The sequence below is a fragment of the Macaca thibetana genome, chromosome 15 (genome assembly GCF_024542745.1).
Source record: "Macaca thibetana thibetana isolate TM-01 chromosome 15, ASM2454274v1, whole genome shotgun sequence".
NCBI classification, from domain to species: Eukaryota; Metazoa; Chordata; class Mammalia; order Primates; family Cercopithecidae; genus Macaca; species Macaca thibetana.
This window is the reverse complement of record NC_065592.1, coordinates 80196744-80210690: the sequence shown is the minus strand read 5'-3', so window position 1 is coordinate 80210690 and position 13947 is coordinate 80196744. Positions and strand designations below refer to the sequence as shown.

Genomic DNA, 13947 nt, shown 5'->3' with positions numbered 1-13947 from the left:
CTAAGGCATGAGAATCACTTGAACCTGGGAGGCAGAGGTTGCGGTAAGCCAAGATCACACCACTGCATTCCAGCCTGGGTGACAGAACAAGTCTGTCTCAAAAAAAAAAAAAAAAAAGTAAAATTATTTTGGCCTTACCATGCTTGGTTTCTTTGTCTTTGTTTTTTCATTAACTTTATGTTTGAGGAGGAGAATGGAGTGTCAGTGATTTCAGCAAAAAGGTTTCCCCTCCTGTGGAATTTTGACTTTGGGGTACCAGTTCATAAATAAATTAGTGTCTAAGATTAATGTTACAGCTGATATTCAAAGTACCAAATATGTTATTGTTCTGATTATTATGGTCCTTAAATTTGTATTTTTCCTGGAGACATATGTGGTAAACAATGATGATGACTCTAATAATGACCATTTATTGAACGAGCACTGTGTAGCAGACATTGTACTGGTGACATGATTTGGCTCTGTGTCCCTACCCAAATCTCATCTCAAATTGTAATCCCCACATGTTGAGGGAGGGACCTGGTGGGAGGTGATTAGATCATGAGGATGGTTTACCCCATGCTGTCCTCTTGATAGTGAGGGAGTCCTTATGAGATCTAATGGTTTAAAAGTGTTTGGCAGTTTCCCCCTTGCACCCGCATCTCTCTCTGTCTCTCCTGCTGTCATGTGAAGAAGAGGTCCTTGCCTCCCCTTGGCCTTCCACCATGATTATACATGATTATAAGTTTCCTGGCTGGGTGCAGTGGCTCACGCTTATAATCCCAGCACTTTGGGAGGCCAAGGCAGGCAGATCACTTGAGGTCAGGAGTTCAAGACCAGTCTGGCCAACATGACGAAACCTGTCTCTACTAAAAAAATAACAATTAGCCGGGCAGGTGGCGCACACCTGTAATCTCAGCTGTTCGGGAAGCTGAGGCAGGAGAATCAAATTGAACCTGACAAATGAAGGTGGTAGTGAGCCAAGATTGTGCCACTGCACTTTAGCCTGGGTGACAGCAAGACTCTGTCTCAAAACATAATGATAATAGTAAGTTTCTTGAGGCTTCCCTAGCCATGCAGAACTGTGAGTCAATTAAACCTTTTTTCTTCATAAATTGCCCAGTCTCAGGTAGTTCTTTATAGCAGTGTGAAAATGGACTAATGCAATTGGGCAGTGTCTGACAGTTTGCAAGTACCATCTCATTTGTTTTTAATAGAAACCTCCAGCCGGGAGTGGTGGTTCACGCCTGTAATCCCAGCTCTTTGGGAGGCTGGGGCAGGCAGATCACATGGTCAGGAGTTCGAGACCAGCCTGACCAACATGATAAAACCCTGTATCTACTAAAAATAGAAAAATTAGCTGGGCGTGGTGGTGTGCACCTGTAATCCCAGCTACTGAGGAGACTGAGGCAGGAGAATCACTTGAACCCGGGAGGCAGAGGTTGCAGTGAGCTGAGATTGTGCCACTGCACTCCAGCCTAGGCGACAAAGTAAGACTGTCTCAAAAAAAAAAAAAAAAAAAAAGGAAACCGCCTAATATTAGCCATGAGGCAAGATAATCACTCTCAGATAGTAAAGCATGTGCTTAACTGTATGTTAAGTTCTGAATTCACGCACAGGTTCCTGTGGAGACACAGGGAAGGGGCATCTAAAACAGGCAGAGACCATCAGGAAGGACTTCCTGGAGGGGAGGAAGTGCCTACACTCAGTCTTAAAGAGCATGTGGGAGGAAAAACCAATGAAGCCCTCCTGCTGTAAACAGAATGATCAGCCTGGGCAAAGATGTAGAGGGGTAAGAGAGCATTAAACATGAGGCAGCTGTGTAATACTGTTTCCTGTGATCTCTTCTCTACAGGTGGAGAGGCAGGGAGATACCAAATGATGAATGACTGTGAGTGCCATGCCATAGTAAAATTCTGGATTTTAAAAGAGAAGAAGCATGATCAGGCTGGGGATGTTGAGGGGAAAGAAGGGGGATAGAGATGGGGACCACCCAGTGGCCCACTCTCCCTCAGTACTTTGGAATATGGGGAAATGAACAGAGAGCCACTGTGCCCAGATTTTATTATGGGTTGAGCAGTGATCAGGATGGGAGAGAGAAATGGTAATGGAACTCACTGGCCCATACACCAGATGGCATTTGAGGGGAATGCCAGGTCTTTGTTGTCAGGGGGCCCTGTGTTCTGACTCCCTTTCCATTAGAATAGGTGGTGATTAAACAAGATATGCCACACCCTAAATTCTGGTTCTGGGTTTTACTATTCAGTCAGTTTTATCAAATTAAGATGATCATGTCTTCCCTTTTGAAAAATTATAGGGGAAGAAAAACCATAGAGCTTTCCCCCAGTATATGGCATTGAATTACACATATTCCTACACACACACACACACTCGCACATATATACGTACATACATATATAATAGAACTTTTATATAATATGTAAAATTTTAAAAAATATATTTTTAGAAGGGCTGGGGGTGGTAGGGGCGGTGACTCACACCTGTAATCCCAGCACTTTGAGAGGCCAAGGCAGGTGGATCACCTGAGGTCAGGAGTTCGAGACTAGCCTAACATGGTGAAACTCTGTCTCTACTAAAAATATAAAATTAGCCGGGTGTGGTGGTGCATGCCTGTAATCCCAGCTACTTAGGAGGCTGAGACAGGAGAATCGCTTGAACCCAGGAGGTCGAGGTTGTAGTGAGCTGAGATCCCACCATTGTACTCCAGCCTGGGCAACAAGAGCGAAATTCTGTATGTGTGTATATATATACACACACACATATATTTTTATATATTTATATATGCACATATATATTTTATTTACATCTATATTTTATATGTATACACATGTATTTTTTAGAAAATAAAAGATGCAATATGTCAGTGCTTTGTTATGACAGTGGTAGCTACAAAGGAAGATTAAAGCTTTTTAAAAAGTAGATAAAAATTTATCTACTTTTTAGTAGATAAAAATTCTTTTTTATCTACTTTTTATCTACTTTTTTATCTACCTTTTATCTACTTTTTTGTGGAGAGGACTGAAACTAGTAAGCTCTTGAAATGTATTCATCCTCTCATCAAATATATATGGACCTACCATGTGTTCTTACTACTGTGGAAACAGCAGAAAGGAAAAACAAAGTCCCTGCTCTCAGAAGGTTTAGAATGAGATAAGGCAGGCTACTGAGTTGGCTTAAAAACTAAGAAGAAACTAGTGAGGTGTAGTTGCCCATTCAGATTTTTATTTTTAAGTGTTTTATGTCCAAGGAAAACTGTGGGACTGGGACTTGAATTCTAGTTTTATGTTTTCCTGGGTCATTCTCTAAAACAGGGTCTTAGACTAGTAATTAATACAATGGCACTCTCTTTCACCTTCCTCAATTTCTTTGCATGCTTGTTGGGTCATTCGGAGTGGCACTGAGGTAAACTTTGGCATATCAAAATCCACTTGAAAGCAGATGGTTAGCAAGGTGCAGTGGCTTATGCCTATAATCCCAGCACGTTGGGAGGCCAAGGCGGGTGGATCACTTGGGGTCAGAAGTTCAAGACCAGCCTGGCCAATATGGTAAAATCCCGTCTCTACTATAAATACAAAAATTAGCTGGGTGTGGTGACACACACCTGTAGTCCCAGCTATTTGGGAGGCTGAGGCAGGAGAATCGCTTGAATTCGGGAAGCAGAGGTTGCAGTGAGCCAAGATCATGCCATTGCACTCCAGCCTGGGTGTTGCAGCAAGACTCCATCTCAAAAAAAAAAGAAAAGAAAAAGAAAAGGAGATGGCTGTGCCTGTTAAACACTGGTTTGGTTGAGTACCTCTCCTGTGGGCTTGTTGGTTCTTGCGCAGATTCCTGCTCCTGCCCAAGTCCAGGACCAGCTGCACATACCTGCACATGTGGCTCACCCAGGCCAGGATGGCTAGCCTTGTTCTCTTCACCCAACCCAGCAGCAGAGTGCTAGGAAAATTTGCTGGCAGGGCTGTAAGAACCTCTGTAGTTTCTTCCCGTTTCCTTGTTCTCCTAACTTACTATGTTGGGAGGAAATACTATGGTGTGGTGGTAAGGATTTTAGGCAAAGGAAAAAGCACTGAAATGGATGTCGTGTTAAAATTAGGCCAATCTTTTGGAAACACCTTAGCAACCTCCTTTCATGTTCTTGGTACGTTTACCTGGTTGTATTGTAATGTTCATTTTTCCTTGTGAAAATCTCTGTGTGTGTGCGTATATGTGTGTAATTTATCTTGTGTCATGGAATCTTTGAAGGAAAGACTAAAAAACTTTCAGAATTGTAACGGTTTCATTTGTTGTGTAGCACATTCTACATGACAATAGACCAACTCTCCTTTATCAGTATTTGTGTATTCTCTTAAAGAGCTAAAAGAAATCATTTTTAAAAATTTATTTATATATAATGTTGGCCAATGTTACCTATAAGAAAAGATCATTGTTTCAGAGCATGTAGGATGAAGATGATTGACTTTAGGGCATTTACATGTGGAAACTGTCAAGGTAGTTGGAGTTTACAAGAGTGGGCTGTCTCTCTAGTCACTTCAGGAGGAGTGCCGTCATCACGCCGGCTGATTTGGTCAGCCTGTCTTTCATCAAGCCAGGGAGATAAACAGTGAACAGAATTGAAAAATTGTTCACAAAGTTTGTCAGTTACTAAGGTGTGGCTGATGAACCACACCTGAAGAGCTACCTAGATGAGGACAACTCATAGAGTTACTTAACAGCCTCCACCCCAGTTGATGGTCCAGATTGTCTCCAAGGGAGGTGAACTAAGCCAGTGTTGAGACTGAGTGGAATAAGGCCATGGTGATATGCATAATAGATGCATTCATACACATTGCTTCAATAGAGCATTTTCTTGGATAGAAGCATGGGAAATAACACATGGGCATATACTCACGCTTGTTGTTAGCTTTCGGGGTCACTGCTGATCTCTCTCCTTCCTTGTTCAGTGGGACTTGAACTTCTGCAAGATCATTGAAAATCTTCATGTTCTCAGAACTCAAAGGGAAGAAAACTTGATCCCTAACCCTTCAGAAAGCTGGTTGAAAAAGAAAAGATTTTCCACAAATAGCAATTGGGTTTACCTAGTATTATTTACCACATTATTAAACTACTAATAGCAGTGGTGTTATTATAGTGCCACTATATTATTTTAATTTAGATAACACTTTATAAATTTATTGTTTATAAATTAAATAGATTTGCATTCCCAAACAGTTGTTTGGGAATTCCTTAAACTTTATTGCTAGCTACAAGTCCTTTTTAAATAGAATCAATAGGCTGGGCACGGTGGCTCACACCTGTAATCCCAGCACTTTGGGAGGCCGAGGAGGGTGGAACACCTGAGGTCAGGAGTTCACAACCAGCCTGGCCAACATGATGAAACCCCATCTCTACTAAAAATACAAAAAATTAGCTGGGTGTGGTGTCATGCCACCTATAGTCCCGGCTACTAAAAGGGCTGAGACAGGAGAATCATTTGAACCCAGGAGGTGGAGGTTGCAATGAGCCGAGATTGCTCCACTGCACTCCAGCCTGGGTGACAGAGTGAGACTCTGTCTCAAAACATAAATAAATTAATTAAATTAAATAACGAATAGATTCAATAGACATTGATCCTGTTAACATATTTTGCCTTTTAATCTATTGGTACTTCTTTCATTCCCTTTGAAGTTAATTCTAAATAAAGGAGAAGTATCTTAATTTGATTAATATCATAGTTTGAAACTATAGCAAAATTATTTTTTCTCAGGCTACTGGCAAGTATTTTATATTCACTAAAGAAAATTTTAAAAATTTCAAATTACCTATGAATTTTACCACTCTCACAAATGTTTTTATCTTTCTTATACATATATTTATGTGATTTAATTTTTATTTGGAATGCTTTTTTTATATAATACCTCATATAAATGAGGTATCAGGACTTCCCACTCATTCATGAAGCCTTTACAATTATAATGATAAATATTGTTACATTAATGTACAATGATTTCTAAAACTGACTTTCTCATGTTTAAAATTTAGATTGTATCTAATTCTTTGCTACTTTAAGTATCATCGCAGTGAAATCTTCAGGCCATAATAAGTTATTTCCTTGTGATAAATTCACAAGAATAACTAGATTAAAGGTATGAATACATTTTAATTTGGTTAAACACTTATGTTTACCAAAACTCTTTATAAAAGTAGCACACAATTATCCTAATAAATTAGAATATTAGAAGTATATAAGATGAAAAAAAATTCTCACTGAACTTCAGTCCTGCTCTCCAAAGTGAACCATGATGAGACCTTAAGCAAATGTTATGTAGAATGAGAAAAGATAGTCCTGAAGAATTGAGTGATATGGAAGTGATAATGGTGTACTATATAGGTGAAAAAATAAAGTACTGGTTTAGATACGTGATATAAAAAATAGAATCCTGGCAGTTCCCTCTGGGGACAACCCATAGAGGTGTCCAGTGTTGGTTTAATATAGCAGCTGGTTTGACAGAGTACCGTCTGCAGCGTTAGGTAATGTTAAATGATATCTGTGCCCCCTTGACTCTGATCAAGAGATGGCTAGAACCTGCAGGTTCCAGCTTTCCTGGGTTTAAGGGTCATTGAAGAATCCTTGTAGATAAGAGAATTGTACATTCCAGGAACTGGAGGCATATCTAGCCTTGGAAAGCTCGGAGGGTTAGTTGAGACAACTTTAGACTTGCACATCTGTGACCTGAGTTTGAGATTTGATTCTGTCTTCTAGACCTGGAGGCAGAAATAATGTTTGTGGTTATTTTTCTGGGCACTGAGACTGTGCAAAGGGAAAGAGGCCAGTACACAAGAGTGCTGTTTATAAATGGTTAACATAGTCCACAGTCCCACAGAAGAAGAATGCAATGGTATTCTCCTGTTTGGTGGTTTTTGAATTCTTTGTCTCTGACAGAAAGTGTCTTCTGTGTCCTTTATGTTCTCACTCACTTTATTACTCTGGCATGATTATAATTAGATTACCTGCCAGCCCTGTCTCCTGCCACTCCACCTGCCAGCCCTGTCTCCATCCCCAAGACCTAAAGGGATGGTTGACTTGACATGTGAGGAGGTTTTTTGGCCTTCAGAGATGTCGCTGTCAGCCCCCTGAGTTCCACTTGCTAGTATTGGGTCCAGCCCACAGCTTTCTACTAAAAACAACAGGCAAACTTAAGAATCTTTTAGTAAGTCACCGACAGTTGTCGCTGAACCAAGAGCCCAGCTCATTGGGCCAGTTCCTCAGCGACTCTATGCCTTAATTTCCAGTGTGTAAGCTTCGATGACTACACTTATCTCCAGGATTCTGTGTAGGACACAGAAAAAAGTACAGGACTCAAGTAATGATTGAACTTGGAATAAAAACCTTACGGCCCATGTCCTCTGTCTGTCATGCTTTTCAGATGTGTCTTAGTTCCTGCTCCCTGCACAGAAGCTGAATTCCAAACAAGCCACTAAGGAAGTTACATTTCACTTCACTTTTTCATAAGATAGGTATGTCAATCCCATTAGATATGAGCATGTCTAAAATTCAGAACCTTTGATACTAATTATCTGTCAAATGACACTGTCATTCCATTTCGTAGGCATTTTTGATAGTTTATCTTCCCAGTAATATTTTCGTAACCTTCATCACCTTGACCTTGACCATCTAACTCTTTTTTTTCTTTTTGTTGGAGACAGAGTCTTGCTGTGTCGCCCAGGCTGGAGTGCAGTGATGCGATCTTGGCTCCTTGCAACCTCCGCCTCCCAGGTTCAAACGATTTTCCTGCCTCAGCCTCCCGAGTAGCTGGGATTACAGGCGCATACCACCACACCTGGCCGATTTTTTGTATGTTTAGTAGAGATGGGGTTTCACCGTGTTAGCCAGGATGGTCTCGGTCTCCTGACCTTGTGATCTGCCCATCTCGGCCTCCCAGAGTGCTGGAATTACAGGTGTGAGCCACCATGCCCGGCCAATCATGTAACTCTTATGTGTACTTGCCTGTACCTATAAAAGTACATTTAAAAATAGGATTGGCTTTTATTTGCATAATGAGCACACATATTACCCATAGTACCTCCCACACAAACCCACCCATACCTCTTACTTTGTACTTTGTTAATAGGAAACTATCTGTTGTTTTGTGCTTTTGGCAGCTGTAAAGAAAATACGCAAAGCCAGGTGTTGTGGCTCTTGGGTAAGACTGAGAATGTGATTTTTGTAGTCAATATTTTTTTAATAGCCAGTTGTTGGAGATAGGAAAGAGAAATTCAGTACAAAGTCTAAGATGTCCCAGTGATGAAATCTCACTGGGTGTTACTATCTCAACAGGAATGAATACAGTTCAACAGTATGTAGGCCTGGCCCATGTCCTCTGTCTGTCATGCTTTTCAGATGTGTCTTAGTTCCTACTCCCTGCACAGAAGCTGAATTCCAAACAAGCCACTAAGGAAGTTACATTTCACTTCACTTTTTCATAAGATAGGTATGTCAATCCCATTAGATATGAGCATGTCTAAAATTCAGAACCTTTGATACTAATTATCTGTCAGATGACACTGTGCATGTCATGTCTGCTAAAGTGGTGATAAGGTATCCCACATTATCCGTTGTTTTTGAAGGAGAGCCTTTAGGGTTTCAGTATCATCATCTTTATGCCTTTTGCTACAGCAGTTTATGTTCTGCCTTTTAGTAAGCCTTTATGTTAAAAAAAGGTTCATATTAAAAATTATTTGGGATACATAGGTCAACTATCTAGGAATGGGACAAAGTACAGAAACAATGAGACAGGATTTGTGGGGTTAGAAGTAAAAAAAAAGCAGTCCCATCAGTTGAAGAAGCTGCAGAAATTTAAGCCAGACATCTCAGGCGGCCATGCTGGAATGGAATGTGGAAAAGGTAGCAGTTATACGTGAGCAATACCTTTGACTGTATCTTTCGAACCCCAGTTTAGACCAGCAGCAGCTCTCCTAATGGGGAATTAAGAAGTAGAAAGAGGCCCTAAGAGTATATAAGACACAAATCACCTTTGCCTGTGATATTTGCCATCCATATGCCTATGGTTACATACAGAGAATCCCAACAGGAGCATCATACACACAGTAAATAACACTAATGTGTTTTATTTATATGTACCAAAGTAAAGGGGCATACAAAATAAAATTTAAAATGAGTGGGTGAACATATTGGGACAGAAGGAAGATATCAAGAGGAGGAAATATGGAGTGAAGATAGAAGTAGCATGTACTGTACAAGATCTTGTAAGTAGACTGAAATAGGCCAGTAATTTGGCTCCATGCTTCCTAGCAGCTAAGGCAAAGAAGGAATTGTGACCAGATACATAGTTCATAGTGTCTTTAAGATTCAGTAAGCTAGCAACTCAAGAAAAGTACAAGTACTCACCATATAGGGACAAGTGGACTATGCTCTGAACAGCACAGTAGATAGCAAGTACACCTGTAACAATCATTGCTGGAGACAGTACAGAGCTTCAGTCCTTTATGACAAGCTTGTCCAGCCCATGGCCCACAGGCTGCATGCGGCCCAGGACAGCTTTGAATGCAGCCCAACACAAATTTGTAAACTTCTTAAAACATTAGATTTTTTTTAAAGCTCATCAGCTATCATTAGTGTTAGCGTATTTTACTTGTGGTCCAAGACAGTTCTTCTAGTGTGGCCCAGGAAAGCCAAAAGATTGGACTCCCCTGCTTTATGGAAAATCAAATTTGCTTACCTTCTCCTGTTGTATTCATTTTTGAAATTTTGCTAATTCCTAAAAGGAATCCACAGAGTGCAAACTCTCTATAACTAACTTTTTTCCTCTTCTCAATGTAAAATAAGTAGTATTTCAAATGAGATTAAAAACAGGATACTTACACTTCTTGAACTTTACTTTAGAAATGTAGGCTCATGAACTCTTTAAGTTTTGTGACTTTCTGTTGTAAAAAGGACTGTACTCACTAGATGGCAGTATCAACAGCCTTTTGGGAAGTTAAATATGAGCATGACTGTCTTAAGTACTAAACATGCAGCAAAGTAGGAAAACCATTTAATTGAGCATAAAGGATCTCATTTCTACACCCTATATGAAAGAGTAGTTTTCCATTTTCTCCTCTCCTCTTATTTGAGGCCAGGAAGAAGGCACTGTGCATAGCAGCTCCAAGCATCTCTGGGTGGCACTCAAGGGCCATTTTTCACAAGGAGCAAGTTGGCCAGCAGAATGTTCAGTTCTTGGTCATGCCAGTGGCTGCAGGGTTTCTAGCCACTTGTCCTTGCTGCTTTCTTTTTGAACTTTCAATCCGGGGCAGGAGTTACTGACGAATTAACAAACCACCTGTGGGATAATGGTGTATTGATAAGGTACAAAAGTGTGTTTAGCAGATGGGGATAATTTTTTGACCCTCAGTGTTTGTTTAAATTGTTTCTAACATGAAAGCAATATGATCTCTCTCAGGAAATGAGATTATTTTCTCTATTCAGGTAATATGATCTTTTACCCATTTCCATCTTTGAGGAGTGATTATATACTTCTGCAGTGTTTTAAATGAAAAAGATTTATTTTAAAATCATACTGGCATAAAGTTAATGGTATTTTGTTAAATTTTAGGATTTTTATAGCATATCTTGGGTGACACTGATCCTGGTCCTGTCCTAGCGGCAGTCTCTTAACAGTGGTGCTGCTGGTGTTATGAGTAGGACAGTTTCTCATTGTGTGGGGCTGTCTTGTGTGCGGCAGGGTATTCTGCATTCCTGGCCCTTGCCCACTAAATGCCAGGAGTGCCCCTCAGACATAATTGCCCAGTAACACTCCCATGCATTTCCATGTGCCTCCTGTAGTGGGGGCAGTACTGTCTAGTGTTGAAAACTGCTGGACTAGAGGTTTTGGCGTAGGTTATGGGCCTTGTGGATTTAGTGAGTATGATTTTTTAAATAAATGTATGTAAATCTACTTTATATTTTTAAAAAATCACAACTACAGCACATCACCTTAAACTTCTACTCACTCATATTTATGTATGTATGCTGATTGTGATTACTCCTACATACAGTTTTTAACATAGTACAAAATTGTACATATATAACTTTATGGTACCCACCGCCCCGCCTTTTTTTTTCTGAGACAGGGTCTCAGGCTGGAGTGCAGTGATGCAATCATGGCTCACTGCAGCCTCCATTTCCTGGGCTCAAGCAATTCTCTTACCTCAGCCTTCTGAGTAGCTGGTACCACAGGTGTGTGCCACCATACCCAGCTAATTTTTAATTTTTTGTAGAGGGTCTCCCTGTGTTGCCCAGACTGGTCCCAAACTCCTGGCCTCAAGCAAGTCCATTTTGCATTGGCCTTCCAAAAGGCTGGGATTATAGGCTTGAGCTACCGCACCTGGCATAGTATATCATCTTCTTGATAACAGCATTCTATGAATATATTTTATTGCATTTTATTTGAAACTGTTAATAGACAAATAATTTGCTGATGAATTGTATTCTTTGCTCTTTTAGTCCATCTGGCATTATGTGCTCTTCCTTTTTGCTAGAATTCCCTCCTTTTTTCTTCCTACAGAAGTATCATTGGGTGAGAGAAAGCCTTACCTGTGATGGTTTGAGTACCCACATTTTAAAATTGCGCTAGTTAAGAAGAGGGGAGATAATCTTGTTGCTTTTCTCTTTTTCTTATCAAATAGACTAAAAAGGTGACTCGAGCTGAAGGGCTGGAATTTGATTCCCACTTGTTCTTGTGGTACCTAGCACAGAGTCAGTCCCATAGTATATACTCTAGGTAAACACTTGATTAATTGGTGTGTTTTCAGTTTATTTTCCCTGGTTGGTCTTTGCATTTGTTCAGTTAACACCAGCTTCTGGATATTAGGTTACCATAAAGTATGTCCAAGACATCAAGAACAAATGTTATATATTCTCTTTGACATTTAAAGACAGAAGATAGTGGTAGAAGAGATCCCAAGTGATGCCTGACCTAGCTAAAGACCCATGGGGAATGAAAGAATGAACAGGGAAAACAACTGCTGAATCCAGGTGGGAAAATGCTGGCCTACTTCTAGTCCTTGGTATGCCAAGAGCCAGAGGTGGTGCCAGCTGATAGCATATGTTCAACACCTGTGTTGATGCCATTTGCCTGCCCAGACAAGCCTCTTCAGGCAGGAAAGCCTAAGGAAAGTTTCTCATAATAAGGATCAACAGGGACTCTTCTGTATCCATCATACCGATGTCACCTCCCCACCCAGCATCAGCTGAGCACCACACGCACTGAAGCTCAATAAAGAAATGTTTAATGCTGAAGAGTTTCAATCAACAAGATGAAATTTTCAGGTTTAGGTGAACTTAGGAACTTGTTTGGGTTACTAGACTTCTAACTTTTATCCAGTTCTACCTTATTGCATGACATATCCATGAGGACTAAAGTGAAGCCATTTCAGCAGTCACTTCAGTGACTCCTCAGCGCTTAGGTGATATTGTATCAACTCGCATCTGAAGCAACTTGGAATAAAGATAATAGATCTTGTGCTGATAATTAGAATAGACATCCTGAACACCACTTAAATTACTATCAAACTGCATAGCCAGATCTTTAATTTATGAAACCTCTATTTTGTCACTTCTCCAAGCTGTCATTTAACCTAAAAGCTGCTGTCTTTACACATATAAATCAAAGAAATATTTGATTTATATTCACTTGATACCTACCGAATTCCGCCCCTAGAATTTCTGAATACTTTATATCCTCTGTCCTTCCATCCAGACTTGGCTTTACTAAGTGCCCTTTGTAAGCCACTCAGTATCAATCAAGATAGTAATTATTCTACAAGACCCCAAATCTCAGTGGCTTTCAACAACACACATTGATTTTTCACTCATGCTACATGTCCATTATTTGTCAGCTGCAGCTCTGTTCAGTGTTGACCTCAATCTGTGATGGAGCAGCCTCTGTTTATGTCATTGCTCTTCTTCATAGCAGAGGAGGGAAAGAAAGTAAGGCAAAGTTCCACACTAGCCCTTAAAGCTTCTTCCGGGAAGCGAGACGTGGTATTTCTGCTACCACTTCATTGGTTAAAGCAAGTCACATGGCCACACCCGAGTTGAGTGGGGGTGAGGATATGTGATTCGTCTTTAGGAAGGAGCAGGAAATTTTGGTGAATAGTAATGTGATCTACCACATGTCTAAAATGCAGTCCCTTCTCTAGAAGATCTCAGTAGTCTAAGAATATTTTTTTTTTAAATATAGTACCATAAGTGAATGGTGGGTCAGTTAGGTCAATTTTTGTTTTTCATTCTTGCAAAGAATCATTATGTCTAATAAAATATAAAGAATTTATGATATATTTGAACTGTTCTTAATGTTATTTTACTGAGTGCAGTTCTTTTGGCAGTGGTTTAGTTTCTTTAACAGTCTGTATTCTACAACTGTCACTTGTTGCCTTCATTGTTTAACATTTATTTTTCAAAACCAGACTTGTCTTTTATCTTCAAAGGATAAATGGAATTGGTTAGGAGAAGGATTGGGGAGCAGGAACGTGTGGCAAATGTCTAATAGCCTACGTTTTATTCCCTTATTTTCTCAAAAATATTAGCTCATGTTCACACGGGTTTATCTGTTTAGTCTAAGAAGTAGTTACTTTTCTAGGAACGTGTGGCAAATGTCTAATAGCCTACGTTTTATTCCCTTATTTTCTCAAAAATGTTAGCTCATGTTCACATGGGTTTATCTGTTTAGTCTAGGAAGCAAGTTACTTTTCTTCTCTGGCTAAAGACATTCAGGACCCTGGAGCTTTGTTCTTTGGGACCCTGAAGGCAGCCTGGCAGGCAGAGCCCAATACCACCTTTACAGCTACTTGATGTTGATACGGAGCCAGCTGCTCTTCTTTCACCTGGCTGTTGGGAGAGGCACACCAATATGGGTGGGCAGGAAAAGTTACTTCCCAGGCTGAAATTTTCCCACCGTAAACTTAGGCTGATAG

At 40.2% G+C, this 13947-nt stretch overlaps 2 protein-coding genes across 6 annotated transcripts in view; one reads left to right on the top strand and one right to left on the bottom strand.

Annotated features, from left to right (window-relative positions):
* The window catches only part of LOC126937902 (putative COBW domain-containing protein 7), a 952477-nt gene that overhangs the window by 478062 nt on the left and 460468 nt on the right, over positions 1-13947 (bottom strand). The window lies entirely within an intron of this gene.
* KANK1 (KN motif and ankyrin repeat domains 1) overlaps positions 1-13947 on the top strand; it is a 239180-nt gene that overhangs the window by 95776 nt on the left and 129457 nt on the right. The window contains exon 3 of one of the 5 annotated variants that reach the window (XM_050761737.1): positions 1835-1870. The exons of the other annotated variants lie outside the window; for them this stretch is intronic. The gene's annotated coding sequence lies outside the window, so the exon portion shown is untranslated. The remainder of the gene's footprint in view (positions 1-1834; positions 1871-13947) is intronic. 5 annotated transcript variants of the gene reach the window in all.